Genomic DNA, 14,253 nt, shown 5'->3' on the forward strand with positions numbered 1-14,253 from the left:
AAATCTAATGAAAAGGCTCTTCTGTTCTTGCAATGGATAAAGGTAGCCATTAGTCTCCGAAGTGTACAATTTTACCATCAAGACAAAACAAAAATCAGATCTTGGGAGTAAATATCAGCTGGACATTCACATAACAAGGTCCAGAGAGACATATCCAGAAGTTTCCACTTTTAATCCAACTCTGAATAATGTTGGATGCTGCTCTCTGATCCTTCACAGCTCTTCTGCTGCCAAAATAACTGCAAGGCTTGCAAGTCCGAATGTATCGTAAGCCTTTCCCAAGGCACCCCAACACTATCTGAGGCACTGAAACTATGGCAACTGAATAGGAAAGCAGCTTCCATGATTAATAGATGAAGATCCCAGCGACAGTGCCTTGCTAGGCCATAATTCAGGAATGCAGGAGGAATTAGCATAGAATCCATCTCAATCTACCAATAAAAAGTAGATTTTGAAAGGCATCAACAAAACCACATTTTTTTTTCTGCAGAAAAAAGAGAAAAACCCACAAAAAAACCTAAACAAAAAACCCCTATGGAACTATAAACTGTTTAAAATCTCATTAACATTTCAATGAATGGCTGCCTCAAGAGCAAGTAATGGATAAATGTTCATGAACAATGGTGAAGGAAGCAACATATGAAATTTTTTTTCAAGTATAAAAGCCATATGAAGAATATTCAATATATAGAACATCTGAGTGAAAATGAGCAGTCATAGATAGGAAAATAGAAATAATATCTGCTGCAGTCAGGAATATAGTTGGATGCAGTTTTTCCCATTGTGTTGGCAACTCCTATGGGAGAGTATTTTTTCCATCTGCTGAACTGGAAAGCCCGACCATATCCACTATATACTCTACACATTTTTACTCTACACATTATTAGAAGGTCCCTGAGTCTATCAGCGCCATTGCAAAATCAATGACAGTTAGGAATACCTTTTCTTTTTAAGCACATAATGAAACTTTTGCTATTACCGCCAGTAAAACTACTAATGTAGCAGTCTTCATCCAACTAGACAAAGGTGAAAGGGCATAACAAAAATATTGTTCATTTCTTTCCACTTTTATAAGCATTAAGTTTTCACTAAAGGCAACTGTCTAGAAAGATCATAAAAAATATAGGAATCCTTTTTTTTTTTTTTTGCCTGCTTCATGGAAAGTGTACAATGCTGCAGTCAAGGCACTGCTCTGTCTGGGAAGGATGAGGGAGATGATACCAAAGGCTTCCCATCCTGAGGACAGGGCCCATGCTGCCCTGCCACAGAGGTGCAGCAGTGCTGTGCACCAGCCACCAGAAATTCTCTAACTTCAGAACTGCAGGCATATTGCAAAAGTGTACTGCAGTGGAAAGTTCCCCAGTAGCAGTTTTCTCAGTAGCTAAAAAAAAAACTAAAACAAACTAAAAACCTGCCACTAACAAAAATGGCATGGAGTAGTTCATGATACATGAATTTCAGGCATGTTATATAAATACTTTACATAGAAGTGCCTATTATTAACAATATTTTTAAAGGAAAGGTCATTACTGAATGTAGTGAATTACCATATGTCTTCACTCTAGAGATACAGCAACTGGCAGTTCTGTTAATAGCTGGTTTATCTACTTTATTTTACATCTCTATTTCAGCCACTAAAGAAACACTCTGGGGCTTGGGGAAAAACTTATTTCATACAAAAATGACTCTGTGTTCACATCAGCCATATTCTGCCCCTCCTTTGGGCTGATAAATAATTCCAGTTCTTTAATAGGAAAGACTTCACGAGATTTTGCAGCAAATTACAGGAAAAATTATCCAGAGTTTTTCTCATCTTCTTCCTTTTCTGAAAGATGTTTTGTTGTGGGTTTTTTTGTTTTGTTTGTGTTAATTCTACGTTATTGTTTTATTAAACTCAAAATATAAATAGCCAGAATTAGATTTCAGAGAACATAAACCTGGCAGTCTCATTTATGTTTATCTGTTGCATGAAAGCTGAGAACATGATTATTTTATAGCATAGATCTCTTAACCCCTTCCCTATTTCCCGTGCTAGCAGTCTTTATAAGAAATGACAAAAACTGCAAATGTTTCTGTGTATGACCGTCTTTCAAAGAACCCCTCCTAAGATTTCCAGAATACCCTAATTTTGAACTTCTTTTCTATTTTTTCTCTCCCTCTGTTCCCATATCACATTTAATTTTGAATCCTTTCACATCTTCCAGAGGCTAAAACAAAATAGTCAAATGAGAATCTTGGGAACTCCAGAAGACACACAGGAGGTGCAGTATCTAAAATTATAACACAGTAGGTGGCACTCTTCCCTTTAAAACCTAAAGCTGTGCCCCGGGCACGTGCTGCCATATTGACATGTTGCAATCAAGAGCCAAAAACCAAAGCAACCCTCACCATGGATAATTAGGGATCTCTTAAGGCTGCAGAAACATAAACACTCAGTTATCTCCATGGCTATGGGAAACACAGCACACAAAGAAAACACCACTCTGTGCTTGAACTAGAGTAGCCCACTTTCACCTCAGAGACCCTATGTGCATCAAAGCCGTTCCTCACTGAGGGGACGGGTGCAACAGGACAAAAATTAAAATATTCCCTTAGAGATCTATCAGGCTCAGGTCCAGGCTCTCCCCCAGCTGCTTACTTCTGTGTTAGAACATTGCTCATAGTTGCTGCATGCTGTTGATCAACAGTCAGGCTCTCTGCTACTGACTTTATCTTACTTCTTGTCCATGTAAGAACAACCCCAATACACAGAATTTATGAACATAGAATGCTCAAATGATCAGTAGGAAAAAGCATTGTTTATTACTCCTATTTTTCTGTTGCCCTGTCAAACAAAGCTTGTCACAATTTGTTGGATGTGACTTGCTCCATGACAGACAGATCTAGGTCTGACTTAACATTAAGGATCAGTCCAGACCAAATGTACTCACTGGACAGCTTCAGGTCCTTAGCAAGTATTCATTCCCAGCAGAGACAGTATTTTCAGTTTGGGGCTTAAAAACAAACAACAAAAAAAAAGTCCACATTTAAGTAATATTTCAGCAACTGCACTTACTCTCAGAAAATTACTCCAGCAGGCAAGGCTTTCCTGGGTCAGCAAAGCTTACTTGGGTGAATGAGACAGCATAAGGTGAGGGCCTAAGATTTACTCCATCAATAAATGAAGAGCAGAAGGTCAAATGCTGCAGCATCTGTATCAAATTAGGATAGTGAAAACTTCTGTCTTAGTACAGTTCAACTTCTCTAAAATATGCTGCATCGAATATAATTTCAATGTTGTTTTGCAGAATTTACTGGCTTGTTTGTTTTCAGCACTCTGCTATAGCGTATGGGAATCAGGTACTATACACAAAACATTTGTTTCTGTAGTATAACAATGTGTTCTTGCAAACAAGCTGGATGTGAGACATGTATTAGCTCAGGTCAATTTAATCCTAAAACATTTTATGTCTCCCCTGCTGTAAACCATTCGAGCTCCTTTCATGTGTATTTATGTATGGCTCTTCAAAACAAGATGACAAATTTCCCCTTCCCTTCACAAAACATGCACAAGCAAGCTCACAATCACCTACTTCCTTTCTAATGCAAACAATTCTAGTCTGGATTTCTCACAGGTCATTAATTTGATCTCTCTCCTTCTCTTTTTCCTTTTTCTCTTTCTCTTTCCTTTATTATTTTTTTAAAATTACTTTCAAAAATTTAATGAAGGCAACTCCTCATTCTTAGCCTGATCCACCTCCTTCTTCAGCCTTAAACACAGGTAACTGCAAGCTGCTATTTGCAAACATAAAGAAGGGACTATGGCTAAGACTCACTTTCATCTTCAAGCAGCTAGAAGTGCTAACTAGCCATCCTCCTCATAGATGTCAGCGCCCAATTATATTTTGGTTCAAGTAGTCTGAGTTCAGTTGATAAGGTTGGTTTGCCATGAAGGAAGAATACACAGTTTTCAAGTAGACTAATTGAGAACAGACAGAACATCTGTGACTGCCTGTTTTGTAGTCTCTGAAAGCATTCACCTGTGCTTCAAGTGTTTGGTGCCAAGTACATGAAAAGCAAATGTTGTAAATACAGTATTACTTAGTATTTTCAATATTGTTTATCATTTAGGTAGAAATCTCATCTGAGCATGCTGCTCCTGAACTAAGCTTCCATGAATGCCAGAGATTTTCTCCAGTGAAGAGTGGTGGAGAACGGAAATCAACTTTTTTATGCATATTAAATTATTTGGCTTTAAAGAGAGTTAGTTCTCTCTGTCTTCTGACTTGTGAGAAGCTGCCATACTAAAACCAGGCTCCTCTCAGATAAAAGGATACCCTAGACAGCAGTGAAACATCTTGGTAACTGTACTTTAGTAGTGACAAACCTTCCTGATCCTACTGAGTCACATACTTGTTTTCAACCATGTTCAAGGCAATTCCATGAAGAAAGAGATTCGTTTGAACAGACCTGAATTTCCTCACAATACACTAGAACAGTCTCATAAAAAAAAAAAATTTAAAAAACAGCTAACTAAGCAAGATTATTTTGTGTTTCTATTCTGAAAAAAATGGCAAAGGAAATCCTCAACATGATAACAGCTGCATAGATCTTACCACGAGAGAAAGCCACAAAATCTCAATGAATTTTGAGAATTGAATTTCGAATCAAAAGAGCCTGATTGCACTGGACTTTGTCATATTGATGTCAAAGGATTTAATCACCAAGTAAAGATTACTTGGTTGAGAATGGTTTACTGGATGGCGCTCAGATGAATGCACACCAACAGCAGTCACCGAATTAATTTTTGCAAAGACAGTGGGGAAAATCACACCTTTAGTTACTATCTTTGAGGTCAAGTTAGTAATTATATCGTTGCTGGATGGTACAGAATAAGTTAGAAGAATCTATGTCAGATAATAAGCCACTTCGTGCTGCCCGGTGACAGAAAATGGTTGTGGACACTTAGCACTTCGTTATTTACAATACCTGCATGCTGAGTGTGCGGCTTTAGAAAATGAAACATTCACCTTGTTTGCAGCACCAGGAATTCGCAGTATCTTTTTGAGTTTATCACAGAGCTAACCAATGCCTTTATTTTTTGCTGTTCTATCAGTGAAGTAATTTTCTGCAGCAGCTAAACGTCCGTGTTGCACAGACGCTGGCACAAACGTGCATGTTTACAAACTTCAAAAGCAGCAATTAGCTCGGGAGAGGAACAGGAGAACAAATTATGCCCTGAACAAGCGGACAAGGCTAGCAAAAGACAGAGCCATTTGCCTAAGGGAAACCCAGCAGTTACTGCCTTGGACTCACCCCGAGATGAGGCAGGCAGGACAGAGGCGGTGGCGACGGGCAGAAGGGCATCTCCGCCCCAAGTGACCGGGCTGCAGCCCCAGCCCCAGCCCTGCTTCCCCCGCCAGCCCTCCATCCACCCGCACGCCGTCCGGTCCACCCCCGGGAACGCCTCCCTTGGACTGCCAGGCAGGCACCAAGAAAGGGGCGGTGGGACGGATGGCCGAGCCCTTGCAAGAAACAGGTACTTTCTCCACGCGTGATGGAGACCCAAACTTTTCACCGCCCTCGCTGGCTGGGGAGCGAGGGGCGGTGCTGACCCTCGGCCGCCCCAGGGGCTTCCCGAGCCCCCGCCGCCCCCCGCACCTCGGCACCGTGTCGCCAGCGCACTGCAAAGAGGCACAGCCTCCTAAGGCACCCTGTGCTCAGCCGGGAGCCTTCCGTGCCCGTGCAGACAAGGGGATAGGGTGTGTGCGTGCAGGGTGAAACCCCATCCCTGCTTAGCATCCCTTCCGCTCAGCATCATGCTGTTCCCCCTGCTCAGCATCCTTTTCCTCACCTCAGCATCATGCTGTCCCCTCCTCGGCGTCCCTCCCCACCTCATCATTCGCGGCACAGAGGAGCCCCGGCGCCCGCTCCCGGTGCCCGCTCCCCGCCGCCGGCCCCAGAGCTCCGCGGCGGCGCGGGGCGTTTGCGGGGCGCCTCATGGCCAGCGCGCAGCCCCTCCTGGACAGACATCTCTGCCACTCGCCATTAAAAAAAACTTTCTCTTTTTCGCCATTTCTCCCATTTGGCGCGGAGCCCGAGGGCGGAGAGGGGCCGAAGGAGTGACAGGGTGAGAGCCGGGCGGAGGGAGAGGAGTTGCGCTGCCTCGCACCGCTTCCCGCCCGCCGGCGACCACGGAGGGGTCTGGCCTTCGCCAGCCCGTCTGCCTGCGCCCCCCAGGCAAGGAGAAGCGGCTTGGCAGAGCCACTGGCCCGCGGGGGAAGGGGCTTGAGGCGGCCGGCAGAAAGGGGCGGGGAGCATCCCCAGCCCAGAGCCAGCCTTGGCGGGGCTGAGGGAGGGCAGCCGGCAGCCCACCTTCATCCAAGCCTGGGCGGAGGGGAAGGCGGACACAGTCCGTGGGGAGCGGGCGGGGGAGTGAGCCCGAGGCCCTAGCCCACGATCGCGAACAAAGCCCGCGGCTGCGCCTAGGGCTGCTCCGCGGAAGAAGTTGCCTCGATTCCCAGCTACTTCCCCCAAAAAGCAGCGACAGCCTCGGAAAAAAAACAGTAAATAAATACAACGGCCGCGACCCAACTACACCGCGGGAACAGCGGAGACGGCGGGGTTCCGCCTCTACAGGGAGCGCACACATAGTAGTTGTAACAAAGACCCCACCAGCCAGCCCCTGACGATGCCCGGAGGCCCCGGGGTCCGCGCTCGGCCGCAGCCCCGGCTTCCCGCGGCCGCCCCGCTCCCCACGGTGCCGACGGGCGGGACCCCTGCCAGCCGGGGCTCGGGGATGGGAGCTGAGCAGCCCCAGCACGGCGCATGCAAGCCAAGCCGTGCCAAGGGCTAGGGGAGGGAGGATAACATGTTAGGTAATTGGGAGAAGGAGGGGGAGAAGAAAAAGAGGGGGGCAAATGAAAAAGGGAAAAGAAAGACGAAGCCATGAAATGCCGGGAAAGTGACAACAGCAAGCCCAGAGTGTGCACTTGCGGGGGGCTCTCCTCCTCCCTAGGCGCTGCAAACGATGTCGAGACAGAAGGCAGCAGCCCGCCTCAAACCACGCACCACCCTCGCTCCTTCCGAGCCTGCCGGGCGATCCGGGAGCCTTCCCTTCCGAGCAATCCCAAAACATAGGGTAGGGGTACGGACAGAGGTGTACTGTACCTTTTCGGTGCATGTATCTGGGCAGCTAGAGGACAACTAGCTGATGTAGTGTCCCATTTAGTAATCCATTTTAGGGGATCTCTCTGGGAAACTGGAGCCACTCTCTCCTTTGCAATCCTTTGTCATTACTACATGTATGCTTCCCGGGGGATGGTATATTTAATATTTCTACTTTCTGAATTGCAAACGCAATTTGTTCATTTCCAATGATGGGCGAAGAGGGGAGTGAACAGAGAGAAGAATAAAAAAAAAAAAAAAAAGAAAAAGAAAAAAAAAAGGGAAAAAAAAAAGCGTTAGCAACTCCTCTCCAGACCCAAATTCCACTACGGTTCCACTCCAGTAAGTCCCCTTCAGACGAGGCTCGGGAGGTAAGTCATTTCGGGGTCTCCTGGTCCCTCTCTACCAAAAGTGCTCCCGGTGTGACGGCTGCTTCAGGAAAACTCCGAGGCTGGAGGCACTCGCTGTGCCACGGCAGGAAAGCGTAGTCGCTGCTCGCCTCGAGCTGCGGGGCATTGGAGTGTGCGGGGCCAGGACGTGGGAGCCGCTGCCTCTCTCTGTGTGTCTCTGTGTCCCTCTCAGTCCCTGTCTCCCGCCGCTCTCCCGCCGCTGCCGCTCCGTCTCCCGCCGCCCGTCCGCTGCCCCCGGGACGCGGCTCCGCCGGCGGAGGCGGAGACAAAGCGCGGACTGGAGCGCGGCGGACGGGCGGGCGGGCGGGCGCGCCCCGCTACCCGCCCCGCCCCGCCCCTCCTCCAGCCGGTGGGGCACGCGCGGGGGGCGGGGCCCGGGGCGGGGCCGCGGCGGCGCCGGGCGAGGCGTGAGGGACCCCCGGGGGCGGGGAGGCCCCGCGTCCTTCTCCGGCTCGCTGCCGGCGGCGCCTCAGGGGTGGTGCCAAGCGTCTCCGGGCTTACGTCGGGCAGGTGTCTGCGGAGGGGCCTCGCCGCCCCCGGCGCTCGCCCCTCCCGTCGGAGCTGTCGCTGCCTCCAGCCATCACGGTCTTTCCGCGCCGGCAGTGCGCGGAGAGGCGGCGAGGGGTGGGGAGACGGCAGCGGCGGGAGCGCGGTGCGGAATCGGGGTAGCCTCCCGCAGCTCCCCGGAGGACCCGCCGCTTCCCCGCGGGATCTGCAGCTGCTGCGGAGCCCGGGGCGGCAGTGAAGCCCCGCGGAGGGGCTGGGGCGGACCGCACCCCCTTGGGCGCATCCCCCAGCGGGGACGGGGGCCGCAGCTGGCGGCTGGCCGTCCGCTTGTCGCCTTTTCCCCTTCGCCCCTTCTCAGTCCCGCCCGGTGGTCGCTGGCTGGCTAATCCCTGTCTCGGAGCCGATCCAGCCGGGAGCAGGAGCAAGCGGCGCTAATACATTAATCCCCCTGTCCCCGTCGCCGCGCCGAGGCCCCCGGCGCTGCCGCCGGCGGTAATCCCCCCGAGCCGGGTCGGCCGTGCCGGGGCTGCGCCGGGCGCTGCTCCCCGCCCGCCGCGCAGGGGGTCCCGCGCCGGCCCTGCCGCGCTACGGGCCCTGCATCCCGCCCTGCGCGCCCTCCTGCTTCCCGCTGTCCCCGGCGCCCTCTCCTCCCGCGCCCCGCTGAGCTCTCTGAGCATCAGGGCTGGGACGGACGGGCTGCGGGAGCGGGCTACGTACGCTTGTAAACCCTGCGAAACAATTCCAAGCCGGTGAGGTGGGAATTCGCGTGCTCGTTTCCCCGACGGCGGCACGCTATTCCTCATGAGTCTTAACAGTGATTTCCACCGTCTAGATCTCACCGGACTTAAGGCTGCAAAGAGAGCCTCTAGTTGTTTCAACGCGGAGGTGTCTTGTTTCTAGGGGATTCATTTACTTGTGCAATTGCTTCAGCATGATTTATACCCTTTTTTTTCCTAACCAGATAAGTGAAAGGACAGAGTGCAAATAGTAGAATTGCTGTCAGGTTTCAAAGAATGGCATTAAAGTTAAAATAATTACTTGTTTATGACAGCTGTTTTTTTCTGCCTTTTATTTTCAGGTAATGAAAAGACTCTAAGACATTGGTTTTGGTTCTGTATTTGATTTGGGTCTAAAATTAACCACACATCCATTCAATTTCTGGTTGTTAGATTACAAGGGAAAACGTCCATCTGTATCAAGAAAGAAATTTCTTCTTTCCTTTCTGACAGTTTAAACTGAATGTATACTTAGGGTAATTTTATGACCAAAATAACCAAGACCTAATATGTATTTTCTTTCTTCCTTTCCCTGAAAATCTAAAATAGAAATTAGTTCTGCACCAAACGGAGTAATTGTTGGAGACAGATAAATTTTAGTGAAACAAACTTCTCATAGATCTGAAAGCAATCAGAGAAACTCAACTGGTACAAATAATTTCTGGGTACCCAAATGCATGTCAGGGGGGTAAACCAGATGAATATACCTTGATTTGCCAAGACCCCTAACCCCATTTCCACAAAGAGGCCCTTGATCATATCATGGTACTTCTTCCTCTGTCAGGAAATGAGAACAGAGACTGAACATAGTCAGGATTTGTGAGGAATACCCATTTCACAATAGCTAAGGCTGACGTTTGGTCATTATATTATGTTCAATCACTGCATACGTTTTGAGGTGTTCAAAACTGCCATCAACTTTGTTGTGGGTTTGAACTGGAAACAGATACAAGTTTGGTCTTTACTATGTGCTTTAGATACTTCACAAATGTTTCTGCAATTTTGCCCTTGCGTTTCTTCATTAATCAAAAAAGCCTCTCTGACAGGGAATAGTTTCCCCTCCTATATTTAGGCTTTTGAAAAATACAGACCAGATTTTTATACAATGAAAGTTCTAGAAGAAACAATGCTAAAAGAATCCTATTTTCCAGATACTGGTACTAGCTAAGGCATCAGTAATCAGAAGTTTTATATTCTGTTTCTTTCCAGAGTTGTTTTTTATTCATCCATTTTCCCGTTGGTCTTTAATTTCCAAGCCTTCGCTGCTTAACTTCAGTTAAATCATGTACTGTAACCCTTCCTTTATTTAGCCCTCTGCCAAAATGACACCCAGGTCTTCTTTATTGCCTTTTATTTTGCTCTACAAACTCTGAAGTGTCTTCAGGGCTTGAAAACCCACCCTCTTTTACCTGGCTCCCCGTTCCCTTTCTCTCTCAGTTCTCGATATTCTCCTCATATTTTCTCTCTCACCAATTTTTTTAGTCTGTTTTTGTGGAACTTTAATGTCAATCTCAATTCTTCATGCTGTCAGATTTTCTGGAAGCAGAGACACAACCTTACTTGTTTTGCCTTGACTAGTTAACAATTGTGGGCTACTCATGTGGGCTTGGGGAAGGGAATTATTACCATTATTGATGGGAAAAGACATATTTTTTTTCACAGTCTGCTTTTTGGCAGCTGCAGCGGTAGAGTGCAGTGGGTTTTCCAGTCAGGAATTCTTGGTGAGGTCTCCATGGAGCTGTGCATTTTAAAATCCTTATCTGAACAATTCACGCAGGCTGTAGAGAACTTCTCCAACTCCTTCCAACCACTCTGCAAAGTAGGTCTTTACCAAAGATTTGACTTCAGTTCGTGTGAAAATGTTACCTCTACTCCTCGTTCCTAATCATGTGTGAAAAATGTGTGTTTGTGAGACACCTGGCCTGTATGGGGGAAGGGATTTGTATCTCCTTCCCTGGCAGCAGCTGCCTCTTTGAGTTGGGATGTGCAAAGTTTGATGCTAATTTGTGTGCTGAGCCCCACATTGTATAGTACATATTTTCTACTGTACTATCTTCCCAGAGCCATGTGATTGTAGGAACAGCATCCTGTTAGATACAGCTCTCAGGAGCTGGGATACTGCAGGGGTGCAGTGGCACCGTGTTGGGCTCATCCCCATTCGTTACCTTCCTACACCAGAACATTCAACATATGTGCAGTATATGCAACGTTCCCTGATTCCGGTTGTTACTGTTAAATTGAGTTCAGCTTGTTCTTGCAACTATCTCAAAAGCTCAAAATGCAGCAGAGTTTTACATTGTCAAGAAACAACATGAATGGCAGAGCTGAGGACATACAGACAGCTGTCTGAGAAATACTTGGGGATTTTGCCCCAAGGAAGGTATGAGATAGTTTTGATGTCCAGGAGGCACTTAAAGACTGTGATCTTAGAAGGGCTTGTACTCCTTTTTCCTCTTTCCTACTTGTCTTGGGTTACAATACAGAGTGTGATAAAAGATATCTATTCTATCACTATCTGTTGAGGGTGGGGACAGTGATGCTTATCTCCATGGAAGGTGTTCTGCTAATGGGCCATCCATTGAAATCAGGCAGGGCACTGTTCTTTATCTTTTCACAACCCATCCTTCCTCCAGCGAGTCATTTTCTGCTAATGGCCCATTGAGTCCCACTATGGGACTGATAAAATTACTTCATCCCATTGGAAGTTGCTCCAGCCAGGGGGAAGGGCCCAACATTACTTACCAAGATAAAAACAGAGGTTTTGGGACACTAAGGTAGCCCTCTTCTCCACTGGACTCCAGAGGGAAGCAGGATTTCTCCACATCACCACTGGACCTCCGAAGGGAAACTGCACCTTGTACAGGAGCACTGCTTCTACTGAATCGCATCTGTCACTGCAAGAGGACTGCAACCACCATTTAATGGGACTGCTACCAACACCCTCCCTGACGGGGTGTCAGGTTGTACTCTGACTTTGTCAGGGCTTGGGGTCTCTTTCTTTGTAGTATTGTATTTCTGTTTTAATTTCCCTAGTAAAAATCTGTTATTCCTAATTCCCATATCTTTGCCTGAGAACTGTTTGATTTCAAAATTATAATAATTTGGAGGGAAAGAGTTTACATTCTCCATTTTCAAAGAGACGCTCCTGCGTTTCTTAGCAGACACCTGTCCTCCAAACTAGGACACTACTTGAGCATCAGAGGAGATACTTTTACTTGTGGACATATATTTCACCACAAAAAATCCCAAAATGTTGAGTGCAGGCGCATCTTAATATAAAATAAGTGTTGACTTCTTTAATCTTATAGCAATACTGAAATCTCATCAAACTGCAAATATGATTTGTGTCAAGACAAGATTATTGAATGCCTGGCAAAGTAATTACTCCCACACAGAGAAAAATAAGATCTTTCTTTTAACCATTTCAGGGAAATTCATCAAACTCAGTTGTACTCTGAAAATGTGGTTGAAAGTGGGGAGATTTTTTTATCAGCTTGTAGCTGTACCTGGTGCAGCTGAAGGAAACAAGACCCAATTCTCAACCTCTTAGCGTTAAGTGGCAATAGGTCTTTTGTCCAATTTGCTCATGCAGAGTCGGGCTCATAGTTTAAAGGTATGAATGCTAGACATTTTACAGCTTTTTCTGAACATGGAAAATGAGATGGGGTTAAGAATAATGAGTTTCCTTCATGGACATGATTTTTAATGGTTGGCGAATGCTTGAAAAATTCTTTCTATAAATAAGGACCTTACAAGAAATGCCGTATTTTTTGGTTGGTGGATGGCATATATAGATTTGCTTGTCTTAATCACTTTCTTCAGACGTTTTCCACGTGGATACTCAGATGACTATATGTTGGCATGAGATGTGCTGAACAAGGAGCACCCACAAAACAGAATCACAAAATCACAACCCAGACTATTCAAAGTTCAGCAAAGTAGTTTGTAATATTCATTGGACATACCAGTGAAGGTTTTGCCTCTGCTGGGAACCCAAACTGTTTCTGTGCCAGTTCTGTGCAGGTTGGTCTTTACAACTGTGGAGGATTTTGGAAAGCAAGCAAGGCTGCAGAGCAGATGTTTTATGCAGGAGGCTGCCCTGGTCAGCTCCCGCTGTATTGTGCCAGAAAAATCAGCAGAAATTCATGTTGCGCTGTGAACAACATTCGCATGTCACTGTGTCATCTAGTTCCCAGAAGAGGAGAGTGTTACATGATGGTGAAGTAAGCAGAGAAAACTGTGGATAGAGGCTGGACCATATGGTGAAGGGAGTGGCTCCCCGTTAAAAAAGCAGAGAAAACAACAGAGCATGTAAGATCAATATGGGAAAGTGATGTAGAATTTAGTAGTTGTTAAAACCAACAGAAATTTGCAGTGATTCATTATCAAATTACTCTAAACACACATGGGCCAAATCTTCCTGTTTAACATAATCTTATTAATGGTAGTGCATCCGTAACGATTTCTTCTGCTAATGATCTGTTTTGTAAAATTTCACTAGGAAGGAATTTTATGGTAATTTTTAACTAGCCTGGAGAGCTCAACAGGAATATAACCGATCTGTTGTATTCCATAGGCACTTAAGTTCAAGTCACTAGAAAAATTATTTGCTATTGAACTCTATTGGATTTTCCATAAAGGGAAACTTAATTTCTTCACACATTGGATGTGGATGATCTCACATTAGTCTCTTGTAGTTAGAGTCTCTGAGAGGAAAATTAATCAGAAACTATGGAGAGAACATCTGAAGAGAATTTTCAAGGTTTCTTTCTCCTCGGTTTTACTACGGGAGAAGACAGCACGCTCCTCTGTTACTTCAAGGTGATTTAATTTCAAGTATTGTGCTTGATGTTTTTAGTTTACTCTTTCAGAAGACCCACACACCCAGCTATTCCAATGTTATTCTTAGGTACTGCAGCCTTTTTGGGTACAGTGAGGAGCTGAACAGAATAAAATGTTTCTATTAGCTGCTGTTTCTCTCTGTATGATTAAAGTTTGATGCTACCTACTGAGTTGTCTGGAGAGTAAATGAAGAAGTCTCTCTCTTTGAAAGGCTCTCTGAAATCTTGTAGAATGCATTTTGATTTTTGAAAAGTTGTGTTAAATTCATAGTTTTCTTTAGGTAAATGCTCAGTTCTCATTAGGACTCCTTTAAAGAAGGCTTGATCAATAACTTAAGGATAACAGTGAAGACATTTATTTTTGGCTTTGCCCATATTCTTGCAGTAGATAAACAGGTTCAAAGTGAAACATTGCAGTGGCTCCCCCCAAAAAAATGAACATTTCATATCTATATGGGGTAACTAAGTGTAAAATCATTACAATTGAAAAGACAGCGCTGAAACAAGTAAATATTACAGTAAAAATGTTTTAAGTACAATTACAGCACCAAACTGAGAACAAACCCAATTCTG

The 14,253-nt window shown here is 45.9% G+C and overlaps 1 protein-coding gene across 6 annotated transcripts in view; it reads right to left on the bottom strand.

Moving 5' to 3' along the window:
* The window catches only part of SEMA6A (semaphorin 6A), a 118,968-nt gene extending 111,195 nt beyond the window's left edge, over window positions 1-7,773 (bottom strand). For 3 of the 6 annotated variants that reach the window (XM_033084756.1, XM_033084755.1, XM_033084750.1), the window contains exon 1: window positions 7,150-7,773. The gene's annotated coding sequence lies outside the window, so the exon portion shown is untranslated. Of the gene's footprint in view, window positions 1-2,930; window positions 2,990-5,295; window positions 5,343-5,833; window positions 5,884-7,149 lie in introns of those variants that run through there. The other 3 variants (XM_033084753.2, XM_033084751.1, XM_033084752.1) reach the window with 3 other exon arrangements.
* Between the last annotated feature and the right edge of the window lie 6,480 nt (window positions 7,774-14,253).

This window comes from Catharus ustulatus, chromosome Z (genome assembly GCF_009819885.2).
Source record: "Catharus ustulatus isolate bCatUst1 chromosome Z, bCatUst1.pri.v2, whole genome shotgun sequence".
NCBI lineage: Eukaryota > Metazoa > Chordata > Aves > Passeriformes > Turdidae > Catharus > Catharus ustulatus.